The 13,232-nt window shown below is 38.4% G+C and overlaps 1 protein-coding gene across 11 annotated transcripts in view; it reads right to left on the bottom strand.

Moving 5' to 3' along the window:
• The window catches only part of RBM47 (RNA binding motif protein 47), a 240,335-nt gene that overhangs the window by 34,069 nt on the left and 193,034 nt on the right, over positions 1 to 13,232 (bottom strand). The window contains exon 1 of one of the 11 annotated variants that reach the window (XM_074348911.1): positions 2,907 to 2,931. The exons of the other annotated variants lie outside the window; for them this stretch is intronic. The gene's annotated coding sequence lies outside the window, so the exon portion shown is untranslated. Of the gene's footprint in view, positions 1 to 2,906; positions 2,932 to 13,232 lie in introns of those variants that run through there. 11 annotated transcript variants of the gene reach the window in all.

Here is a 13,232-nt window from a genome sequence, read left to right as displayed (position 1 = left end):
TTCTGGTTCTCACTCTGTCATCAGCAGCGTTTGACCACAGACATGCCACCTTCTGGCTTCAGCATCCTAACTCCACACGTGAGAGTTATTACAAAGATAAAAGTGAGACACTGCATTTGAAAGCATCTTATAAACTGCCAACCATCAGCTCCTGCCTGGATGGCTACAGCAGCCTCCCAGCTGACTTGGTCGCATCCACTCTTGCCTACTGCAATCAATCTAGCTCTCATGGAGACAAAGTGACCATTTAAAAACATACAGTTTGACCACGTCACCCTCCTGCAAAGATCAAGTCTAAACAAGTTAGGCTGATATATAAGGTAGGGAAGGCTTATTCACAAGGTATGTAACTTAATAATATTAATAAAACAATTAACATTCCCTGAGAAGTTATTATAAACCAGGCACTGTGCTAAGCATTTCAAGTACATTGTCTTATTTAATTATTACTACAACCCCATGAAGCAGATTCTATGGTTACACTCGTTCTGGAGATGAAGGAACTAAACAGAGGGAGGCTGCCCATTTGCTCAAGTCTCTTAACTGTAAATGATGAAGTTGGGATTTAAACCCAGGATTCTGACACCAGAATCTGTGTGCTTAATTATTCTGCACTATGGAAGAGTCCAATTGCTTCTACCCCCAGTCTGGAAGAGTAGAAAATTAAAATTTGTGTTATAACAAAAATGACAAGTTACATATATTTATATTGTAGTTTCAGAGTCATTTATGAGAAGTCAAAACTGTGAATGGCAAACCCATGGATTCTCAACACCCACCATCCAAGAATTTTTTGAAGAGTCCCAATACTCAACTTTAAATAGTAAAAGATATTCTTGACTTGGGTTAGAAATAAAGATAGGAGTTTGACATTTTGGATGAAGTATAGAGAATGTTAGATAATCCTAAGTGTCATGGGCTCAGAAACACCTGGTTACCCAATTTGTTCTTGAGATTCTTGAAAAGCTGGCACATTTGGGGAGGTTTTTGAGAAATCAGAGATCCATGAAAAGTGTAAACAGAGCCTGCAATTTCGCTTTCTACAGTTCTCAATAATCTCTAATCACACTGTTCTTTCTTGCTAACATTGAACAAAATTATCTACCTCTTTCAGAAGCGAGGAAAACGAACACGCCAACATTCCCATCATAGAAATTATTTTTAAAATGAACACAAATTACGTCTGATTCATAGGTGGTGGTTATTGATATCACTCCCCACCCCCTCCGTCTTTGTGCGTTGACATTTGACCCTTTTTATACTGTGCACCTTGTACCAGTGAAACCTAAGGCACCAGCTAGTTACTCATTAAACTTGGGTGCCAAGGGCTGACTTGTACAAATTACACTGTTAACTGCCTGGCCTGGTATGTGTGCAGAAGTGGAAAAAGCAATCATCATAGCTGTGAAATTCTGTCATATCGGCAGAATTGAAATATAAATTGCAGCAATTCGTGCCTGACCTCTGATCTTGTGAAGTTAGTCTAAACCTTTGAACCTCAGCTTGGAATTGAGAAACAGCAATTACTTGCACCAGAAAAGATGGCTAGCAAGTATTCTGTGCTGTGAATAGTTAACCCTGTGACTGGTGGTCAACCCACGTCCACCTCCCCCAAAGAGTCACCCAGAATAAGAGACTTATTTAGGAAGGAGATCTTGAGAGTACATGTCTCATAAAATGGCAGTATGAATAACTCTAATAGAAGTAGAAACTTTCAGGAGGCAAATCTTTTAAAGGAGTATATAAAAATAATTGTTAAAAAGGGGGAAACTGAGATAACCGAAATTATTTGGCATTTATAATTGATAATATATGCTTAAAAAATTCTCATCACAAATTAGGCAAAGAGAGAGTTTTAACTAAATACTTTAACGTTTTTAAAAAACTTTTTACCAAATGGTACCATTTCTCATGTATTTTTAAACAAGTATATTATCTAATTTCTGTTATAAAATACATTAAGCCATCTCTGGGAAAAAGCAACCATGGGAAACCAGTTACACTTTTCTTAGAATCCAAACTTACTTTCTGGTAGTAAACATTAGATGTAGGCTAATGAATAAATATAATAACATGTTCTTAATGTATACATTTTGTCCCATTGACTCATCATTTTATTCACAATGAAGAGGGTTTTGCTTCTCAGAATTAGCTTCAAATGCTATTCAAATTGCTGCATTTCCAGGTAGGAGAAGTGAATAAAGATTCTTTATCTCTGGTTTCCTTGAGTTAATATTAGAAATTAAATAATGCATAAAATATACCAAACTATTCCTTCTAGTAAAAGTGAAACTAATTTGTATAGTCTTTAAGGTATATAATTTATATTTAACTAATTCCATTTCATAAACTTTGCTATTGGTTTGAGAAAATGATTAATACAACAGTCTTCTTATACCAGAACTTTTCTCAGAGGAAACGTCATTATTGCTAACCTTTATGTAGTAACTATCAAATACTAATTCCATCAGTTTCTTATTCTTATCACATACATATATTTTTTAAAGTCACAAATTTCTTCTCTAAGGACTGACTCTGAAATGACTTTGGAAAATAAATGCAAATATTGTTGATAAATTCCTGCTTTTTAATCCCACAATTAAAACAGCAGCAATCTATGAAAACATGACTCTCCTTAACCTAGTTTTTTCAAGTGTGTTAAAATGAAGAGATGCTAGACAAACTGATCTTTTTGTTTTTTAATGTTCTTAACTTCAGAATTTTGGTTTTGCTTCTGGTAAGGCAAACTGTGCAGCATTTGAAACTCTCACAAACTTCCAATTTTTTTACCTTCAATTAAGAACAAAATGGATCATTTGTTTATTCAACCTGACCTAAATTACTTTAACCAAACACAAAACCATCTCCTCCTCTCTTCCAATTACAACAAATAAGGTGTTCCCTACCTTTCCAGTCTTGAAATCAGGATGCGACAGGCTAATGGTAACAAAAGCTTTGCTTAAGCAAACTTCGCTCCTGATCCCAGGAACTGCGTAACGCTGTTATACATGGCACACCTCTCCTCATTGGTCAATGAGCTTTGGCCACTTAAATGCCTTGGGAGTCATTTGCTAAGGGCACCTGTAATGAACTTGAGTGGGTGGTACAGAAGGAAGGGAGGTGTTAAAATCGCCAGATACAAAACTGCTCAATAGCAGTCTGAAAAGTTAACAGCAAACCTACTGTAACACATGGATCCAGGGACAGCCCAAGAAGACAAATGCTCTGACGTTTACTAGAGAAGGAAATTTAATTCACACGCCAATGCTGACTAAAAGGAAACAAATGATTTTTTAAAATTCACCTTCCTAGAAACAAGATGGATGCCCGTTACCTTGTTCTGCAGGGTGCAGACAAGGAAACAATAATTCTTGTTTCACCAGAGTTGCTGAGTTCTAAGCGTTTTATGTATGAACACACATAAAGTGCCTAGAAACTTTCCCGGCATATAGAAAGTACTCAAAAAATGTTACTGTGATTTCTTAGAAATGTTCTATTTTTAGCAATTGTTGGGTTTTCTTCTTCTCATTATATCTAGGGTAGGTAACCTGGATGAGTACCCTTTATCTTTTCTCCTAATCACTACCAACAATTGGGTTTGTGATACGCCTGGCAGAAAAAAGATACAGGCAAAAAACCACATGAGAACTAAACCCTCATTTTATTTTACTTTATCAGTTTGGAGCTGGAAATGAATTTACTGCTAAGAAGCGGAGAAAAATAGAAGGGGCAGAGAAAGAAGAAGGAAGGTATAAAACATAATTCATGATAATAAAAACAGTCTGTACATAACAACGGACCAGGAGGACCCGAAGCACTTAAGCAGAGTAAATATGCTCCTTTTCAAGCAGGGAAGGGATGGAACCTCCCGGGAGGCTGTTTGCCAGTTCAGGCAGCTGGGAGATCAGGGGAGAAGGGACCAGAAGATGGACTTGAGGAGGGCTCCAAAAAGCTATCCTGTGATATCTGAGACCACCTGAACCAGGATTACCCTGAGCTCCACAGCATGCAAAGAGAGAAACAAATCTGTAACTCTTCCTAAAGCAAGCATTTCAAAGATGTGGTCTCAAATTTTCCCTTAGTTGCTATTCTATAATTGTTAGCCTTAATAAATCCTATAAACCCTAGGAATTTGAAGTAACAAGGATAGGAAGTAAAAAGGCCAGAGTAAAAAGAAAGTTTTAAATCCATTTATCTACCTGTATTTTTTAAGAGAGACAGTTTTATTACTCCCAAATGAAATAATCTAAAGCTATCAATAGTGACTAAAAAATTATCAGTAGGTTACTTAGTAAAGGGTCAAAATCCAGAACAAGTCTAAGATTATAATCATGTTAAATATTATATAAAGCTAAATTGCTAGGTTCTAATTAAAGGAAAATTGAAGCAATCTATCAATAATATTAAGGAAGTGTTTCAAAAAAAGCTACTGACTTTACACTAAATTCCTTTTGACTACAAAAGAGACTCAGAAAATCTGCCTTTATGTAAGAGTAATTGAGTATATTATATAAGAATTTTTAATAAATTCTGGGTGTGTGATGTGCATTAAGCATTAGGAAGAGTGTTTTGGTTTGGACTTGGTGTAGGAATGGGTGCTTGTCAGGCGTGTGAGTACATGCGTGTGTGTGTGCATGCACACGCATTCCTATATCAAACATTACCCAGAACACAAAAATGTAGGAAACAAACCATCTCAAGAGGATAAATTTTAAGAGTAAAGTGGTAAGGACAGGGCAGCTTTTCACTGAACACCTGAAAGCAATCATTTCAATTACTGCCTGCTCTAAATAAAAAATAAGCAACTTCTTCCTGACTTTGCTTTGAACAGGGTTAATTTAAAAAACACACAGATAACTATGGTCTCTGCACAAACAATGCACACAAGTTATTACAAAGGTACACAATACAGAAAAGGACACAGAAAAGGTAATAATCGTCCCTTCTGCTGGCACTGACACTGACCCCTATTACATAGCCCTCGACGTAGGCAAAGGTATATGCCAGTGGCATCCTGTAGACATGTGCTGCATTTGCTGCCATAACTTCTGATAGATCTGGTTTGAAACAAGCTTAAATCAGCACCGGAGGAGCTTCCTTTGTCTTAACAAAGCACCTTTGTTTTTAGAGTGGATGACAGCAGGCATATCTGAGTTCTGAGTCTGGAGACAAAAAAAAAAAAAAAAAATACAGGCCTGAAATAGAAGCTTGAGACAAGATCAGCTCTAAGGTAGATCTGGAAAAAGGAGTAACAAGATTCATGAAGCACGGGTGAAGACATGCTGTGAAGCCAGGAAATTGTTATGTGGGCTATTTTAAATATATGTAATATCTATTTTGGTCCCCTTTACATTCTATTAAGAGAACATTCTTTTTTATTTCAGCTCACTTAAAGGCTATAAAGATATAGCCGATGTAAAGAGCAAGTCGATGTGTGTTTGCTCTGTATTTGATAGTGGTGAGCAGTTTTCCAGAAGTAGATTTTACACTATGTATTTAGAATTTCAAAACCTTTGCTGGAATTGGTTATTGTATTAATGTATGACTAAAGCATAAGGAGAAGAAATTGTACACACACCCCCACACACCCACATATATGCACTGAGGCACTAGCCTTCATCTGAAAAAAATGACTATTGGCACTGAAGCCATATACCTGTTCGGGTAGTGTCAGCACCAGTAGTTGGCCATGACCCTAACTAGCTGACATTGCAAGACTGAGCTCAAAGAGCTGAAGGGATGCAAGTACACATGGGAGAGTCCTCCTAAAGAATTCATGTGACACACAGAACCCACCAGAAGAATGGCAATATTATAAAAGGATTAACACCTCCAGGGCAGCCATTGGTTTCTATGTACACGCATATGAGACCTTGGCCTCAGCTGCATGCACTGTTAATGTTCCTTTACCTGCCCTCTTCCATCACTACTTTAGACCAAAAAGCCTTTCTCCACGTTTGCAGAGCAGTATCCACAAACCTGCATGATTAAAAGCACCATCATATTATCTTGCAGTTAATTTATTAAATTCCCCATTAACAGTATCAACAGGAAGAATGAAAGAATGGGCATTGCCATATCTGGATGAAGAGTTTACCTTATCTGTACATTAGGACAGGATCAAAGGGCTTTCATTTTAAAATTAAAAACAATATCCTCTCTATCGGATCTCAAATAATTTTTTCCAATTTGCCACTTAGAGCTTCACTTTGTCTATGATGCCACTGACATACGTAATTTTTAATGTGAAAGGTAGAAACCGTTTCCTTCATGTTTTGTCCTTTTTGTGCCCCATTTAAGAAATCCTCCTTATCCTGAATCAATAAAGATATTCTCTCATTTTAAAACAAACAAACAATATCCTCTCAATTGGCACAATTGCTTTAAAGAGTAAAATTATAATAATAACTAATACTTGTGCATTTCATGCACTCAATAATATCAAGTACCTTCTAAGTGTCAGGCACTGTTCTAGGTACTGGGGCTGTAACAGTTAGCAAAACAGGCAAAAATCCCTGCCCTCATAAACCCGATAGTCTCATGGGGGAGACACTGAATAAATAAATCAATAAAATATATAGTAGGTAAGATTATGAAAGAACTAAAGAGAGAGAATAGCAGAGAAGGAGAATAGTAGTGTGTGTGTGTGTGTGTGTGTGTGCGCATGTGTGTGTGTGTCGGGGAGGGAGGGGAATGTCCCGCATGGTCTCTGTCTTACAAGGGAAAATATATTTATTATTATTACTGTAAAAATTAAGCTTGTGAATCCATTAGGTTTCTAGTGGGACATGCTCTTAAAGCATATATCTAAACTCATTGAAATTATATGTCAAGTACTTCCTGCTTGCATAGCAGTAGCTATTTAACATGGACAAGGCAGCAGAGATCTTACATTCAGCAGTAAGGGCCAGGTAGGTGGTATAATGGAAAGAAACCCAAGAGAGAACAATATGCTTTGGGATGACTGTTGTGAAGTAAAATGAGTGTTCCTCTACCTTCTCAGGTTAGCTGAACTTCAAAGGGTTTACACTGGCCAGGCTGGGCTGTGGGGGGCTCTCCACTCACCCTCACTCTAGCTCACCCCTCCACCCCTTTTCAACCACAGTCTTCAGGTCCACCTTTACTGGGGATACTGAGTCCTTTTCCCTTAGAAATGTTCACCATGACAGGGAACCCTGACTCAGAGACAGCAGGAAGAGAGAGGACAAGGACTACTAACTTTTCTTGAATCTCAGGTTCCAGCATCCCACCCAGGGTGAGTTAATCCAGAAGCTTTGTAACATTATATGCTATTATGTCTACTACAGAGCCTGTCTTTAACTTCTCAGACAAAGCACATGAGAGAATTATCCAATAAAATAAAGTATAACCCCACCTCATATCCAACCAGCTCCTTCCCTCCCAAGCTTTACTCATGCAAGGGGTACTTCTTTTTTTCACTCTAAAATATCTATCTGTCACAAAGGCAGTGATTCTAGTGTTTTTCATTTTCCTGTGTAATGGACAGTCATGAGGAGCCCATGGACTTCAAGCTCCCATGTTCATTACACACAACACTGACAAGAGTACATTGGTGAGGCAGCCAATGACGAGGCAGAATCACCACCTACATTTCCTGTCTAACTTTCACTTAAATTTATCTATCACCTCCATCTGAAATAAAATCGCAGTAGCTAACTTCTCTCTATAACCCTTATCAGATACAAGTCACTGTTACTAAGTGCTTCACATACACTAACACATGCACGCCTCATAAACACATTTTGTGGTGGGTACTACTATTGTCCCATTTGACAGCTGAGTAAACTAAGGCGCAAGAAATAAAGTAACTTGACTAAGACAAGCAGCTAGTAAATAGTGGAGAGAATTTGAAACCAGCCATTCTGGCTCTTAGAGACCACATTTTACTGCCTCTAGATAAGGAAATAATTTCCCTTCCTCCCTCTCCTTTCTTTAATTACCTGTATGTCTCTGGCCACCTCCCCACCCTCACCTCGCTGCTCTGACCCTGCCAGTGACAGGCATTTCTGTCCTTGCCAGAAAAGCTTTGAAACTTTGGAGATGGTACCTCTGGAGCCAGGGAAAGCTTTAACATTTGGTCAGTAAAACATTAACTTCTAAAACCTAACAAAAGCTAATTTAAATCTAAAGAAAAGTCCCTGCTTTTTCTCCCTAAGCTTTCACCCTGTCCTAGGCAGTATTCTTCATGAATTCTTTGAGCCCTGTTAGGTTCTATAGTGGTCCCTTCCTGCCCCTCTAACACAGCAAACTGTAGTGTCTCATCCTTACCCGTCTCTAACCCTATGTACCCTGTGGCAGTTTTAACAGATTTTTTGTTTTCAAAAGAGGAAGTTCAGAATAAATACTGAATGCAGGCGGAGAGACAATACCTATTACAAAGTCATAAATAATGTGTCAAATCCAAGCCCCGTGTCTCACTTTCACTAGAGAAAAGCCAGCTACGTTGTCATAATGTAAAAGTAGATTCCCCACCCCCTCTTTAGAATGGGCAGTCCGGTTAACAAGAGCTCAGGAAGTGTGTCGTTTTGCAAAGTATTATGCAAGTTTCACTCTTTAATAATTAAACAGTGTAATAAATAATTTCCTCAAAATTACCACAGAAATCTCCTACCATTCTGGATTTAGTGAGTGCTGTGTTTACTTTCAATAACATTCCGGGGCGTATTCAAGCACAGAGGAGGAGAAAGCAGTCAGAGACCTGGACCCTGATGTGGGTTCTATTAACTAGGAGCTAATCATCTTTTTGATGAGACAGTTAAACGTCAAACAATTAAACATAAAATACAGGGCAAAACGCAGCACCACATGCTGTGCAGGCACTAAGGCTACAGAGTCAGGCAGGGAACATTATCAAATTGACCAGAGTCCATGGGCAAAGCTTCCTGCCAGAGATGCTGGTAGCCTGCATTCTGATTTCCATCTATTAGGTTACAAACCCTGGCAATCACAAACCCCACAACTTTAAAACATGCACTTCTCTGTATCTGTTTACTTTGTAATTAAAAAACAAGAAGCAAAATGCATTTCCCTGAAGAATTTTTCTATTCCAAGAATTGAGTATTATCAATAATGGCATTAACCTTCAACATAATATATTTTATAAACATAATACCTGAATCAACCAAGAGATTGAATCTTGTCTGGGTCTTGAATAACTGGTAAGGTACTAAATAAGTTATGTTGTCTTTAAAAGACTGTGAATATTTTTTCTTAAGACCTTTGGGTTCAGTTCCTGTTTAAGCTTAATTATCTGTTCAACATACTTTCGCCACTTTAGAAAAGGAGCTCTTATTTTTTGAGAATATGAAAGTAAATATTCTAAAGGAAAAAAATGTTTTAAATATGGAAATAATACAAAACTATGCAAAAGAGGAATCTAGCAGATTAAAACTTTAGCTGCTGTGCATCTATAAACACTGGTTCGGTCATTAATTAGAAACATGAAGACATCTTTAAAGGATCAATGGTAAGGCTGATCACTTTAGACAGAGTGCTAAAATTAGCAGGGAGTGTATGTTCAAGAAAAAGAACAACATAAAATAGTACTGAAGCAAGTAGTTTAGACATAATGAACCATTTTCTATGAGAAACTGGTAACTTCTCAAGACACTCAATTTTGAACTGGTTATATGAGACATTCAGTCATTCAACAAATGGTTACTGGTCATCGACTGTCTTTGTTCTAGACCCTGAAGATAAAGTGATGACCAAGACAGACAAGGTCCTTCCTGTTACGCTGGGGAAACAGAATCAACAAGCTTTGTTATTGTTTTGATGTTTTGGGGAGGGGGCGTGGTGACAAACGCAATGAGGAAGAATAAAGCAGGGTTAGGAGGAAAAACTGGGGGCTCTTTTGGTTACAGTGGTCAGGGAAATCCTTTCTCTCTTGAGTAGAGACTGGATGAAGGAAAGAACAAGCAGTTTGAAGACCCAGCGAAAAAGCCTTCCAGACAGAAGGAAAGACAGCAGCGGGGGAGCAAGCTTGGGGTATCTGAAGAATAGCAAGAAACAGGCAGTGAGGCTGAAATAGAGTGAGCAGGGCAGGCGGGGGTCAGATGACGGCCTTATTGTCAAGGACTTTGGTTCTGTTGGGCTGAACGGAAGATTCTGAGCAGAGGAGTGATGAGATCTGATTTTCTTTTTCTTAAGATCACTCGGGTGTGGAAAAGAGATCACAGACATGTAAAGGAGGAAGCAGAGAGATGAGTTGCAGGCTGCTCCAGTCATCCGGGGATGGGATCACAGTGGTTACCCTAGAGAGAGGTGGTGGGAAGAGAAGCTGACTGTGAGTTGTATGACAGAGGCAGAGGTGACACAGCTGGCTGATGGATGGCCTGTGGGATGGCAGTGTCCCAGATGACTCACATTACAGCCTGAGCAACTGGGAGAAGGGGGGTGCCATAGCACCATGTCAATAATATGGCACAAAATGTTTTTTATGGCATGGCATTCAGTCAAAAGCAATAAAAGCACACATAGATAGTGTGAGTGCTGTCAACCACCAGGCAGCATATTGGGATATTATTTTTTAAAAATCTAGGTTTTAGCCAACCAACACCTTCAGTCCTTAACGTCATTGCTGAGTATCTTGTGCATGAACTCTGCAGCCCTCTCCATTTCAGTTTTCTCTCACACTTTTATGAACGTACACACTATGGAAAACTGACTCTAGGGCCAAGAAACAAAAAATAGACAAAACAGAGTCTCGGCAACCTCCATCATGGAAAGCAATAAACTACACATGTAAGAGACACACTGGGTACACGGGTGGGGGAGGGGGGTGCAAAAGAACCGTACCCTTGGAATTGCCAAATCTGAGGGAAACAAGAACCTGCTGGGAAAACTCTTGGGAAGCTCCCGAGGCCCCGTGGAAGGTGGAGATGGAGGACCATGGTGAATGCACGCCTCCCTCGCTCTTCAGTCTACAGATCCTTTCCCCCTGCGCCCTCTGTCTGGCCCTCATTTCCACTGGCCCTTAGAGTCTCCTGCTCATGGTCCCTTCCATACTCTTTCCATTGGGGCTCCATGATCCTGTCCTTACTTAGCTCCCCTCATGTCTACAATCTGCTTGTGCAGATTTTCTATTATTGACGCCCCTCCTCTCTGTCCCCTAACACTAACTACAGTCTAGAATACTGCATCCACTCTTCAGTTACATTGCTTGGCCCTTTCTTTCCATCCTCCCATTGAAAAACATATTCTACCATCTATTTAGATGCCCTGTTAGCCAATAATATGAAGTATGTCAGTTAATATACTTATCACATATACGTGGTATATGTATTCTAATCTCTCTTCTAGGAATTACAAATAACCCAACAAAATGTTCAGTCTCATTGGTAAGCAAATAAATGTAAATTAAAGCAAGAAATATATAAAGAATATCACTTTTAACCAATAAAATAAGCAAATAAAAAAATTTTTAATGGAGGTACTAGGGATTGAACCCAGGACCTCATGCTTGCTAAGTACATACTCTACCCTTCCCCTCAAATTAGCAAATAGTGCTAAAACTCTCACTCTTCAGAAAGACAAATATAAATTGATTAAAATCTTTCCTTAAAAAAATTTTATATATGAGAAGCTGTGAAAATATTCATTCTCTTCACTTGGCAATTGTATCATTAAGATCTATCCTAAAGAAATAATAAAATGAAGTTTACGTACAAAGATGTTTATCTCAGAATTCTTTGTAATAAATTTAGAAACTATCCAAATGCTTTACATTAAGGGAATGGTTAAATAAATGGTGGTACATAAGCCACTAAAAATTATATTAACTGTTCAGTCACTAAAAATTACTTTTATGAAGAACTTTAATGTCATGAGTAAAGGTTTGTGATTTGTGAGATTAAGAGAATAGTACATAAAACTGTATATACAGATGATCAATTGATACTGTAAAAATAACTAGAAAAATAAAAAAATATTGAAGTGGTTGTCTCTGAAGAGTAAGAATATTGAATACGGATGATTTAAGTTTTTAATTTTATGTTCTTCTGTATTTTAACATTATATACACACATTTATCTTTAGCATAAACTTGGTCATCAGAAAAATTAAGATGGTTTGAGATAACAATTTCCTGTTTTAGCCCCCTTGTCACCTTTTCAGCCCATTACTAAGTCCTTAATGGCAATTATTTCCCTTTCTTTTCTTACTGATTTCGCTCAGCACTAACAAGGCACAACCTCTTTGCTTCCCTCCCGGATAGCCACTTTCCCTGCTAACCAGCCTGAAAGCAGGAAGGACCATCTCCCTGAAGTAGGGTGGGATCATATTACCCCCACGAAGGGAATCTGATGTGATCCTGATCATCCATAACATTACAAGCTTTTGATCATGAACTGCAAATCTTCGCTTAACTTCAGACTACAAACCACTGCAAAATTGCCCTTTGTTCCTCTCACACTCAACAGACACACACACACACACACACACACACACACACGCAAAAACCCCGACTACCTTTCCACTCTCTCTATCTGAACAGATCCTTTTTTTCCTTCACAGCTCTCCTCTAGAACCATTTTCCTCAGGAAGGCTTCTCATTGAGGTATCTCCCTTTCTCCAAAGGACTTAACCGCCACATGGCTTTGGCATTCCTGCTTTTGTATACATTTGACAACTGTGTGTTTGTCATCTGCAGACTTGCAAAATGGGTGGGAATTCCTGTTTCATCACAACACTGCATAAACTAAAATTCCACATTCGAAAATTAAAACGTGTGCACAAAGTTTTAAGACTTTCTCTCGATTTTTTGTTCATTTACATAGTTATTTACTTGCATGACAAGCTGATAGTACCTTGCGAAATATATCATATCCAAGCCACTTGCTTTCAACCTCTCTCCCTGCCAAGGGCATACACAGAGAAATTCACTCCCTTAGGTGCTCAATAACTGCTCTTGACAAGAATTCCAAACTATTGGTAAAATAATTTTGACTTTCAATACGAAGCCATAAATCATAATAAGAAAATTCAGCTTATGAAGAATCATTGTGAAACAAAGACCTCAAAGCCCAATGTCTTTAGCTGTTTGGTGAGCAACTATGGAAAAGATTAGGAAGAAGGAAAGTCACAATAACAGATGCTACCTCGAGCAGTAAAGATACGCATGTGTGAGCCTCTTCTGTTCTCCTACTGTATTTGTGTCAGCCTTCCAGTGTGAAATCCACATGTGCCTCTGAGACCTCGCTGCTTTGAGAAGC

The sequence above is a fragment of the Camelus bactrianus genome, chromosome 2, assembly GCF_048773025.1.
Source record: "Camelus bactrianus isolate YW-2024 breed Bactrian camel chromosome 2, ASM4877302v1, whole genome shotgun sequence".
NCBI classification, from domain to species: Eukaryota; Metazoa; Chordata; class Mammalia; order Artiodactyla; family Camelidae; genus Camelus; species Camelus bactrianus.
The sequence above is the reverse complement of the archived record's forward strand: the minus strand, read 5'-3'. Positions and strand labels throughout refer to the sequence as shown.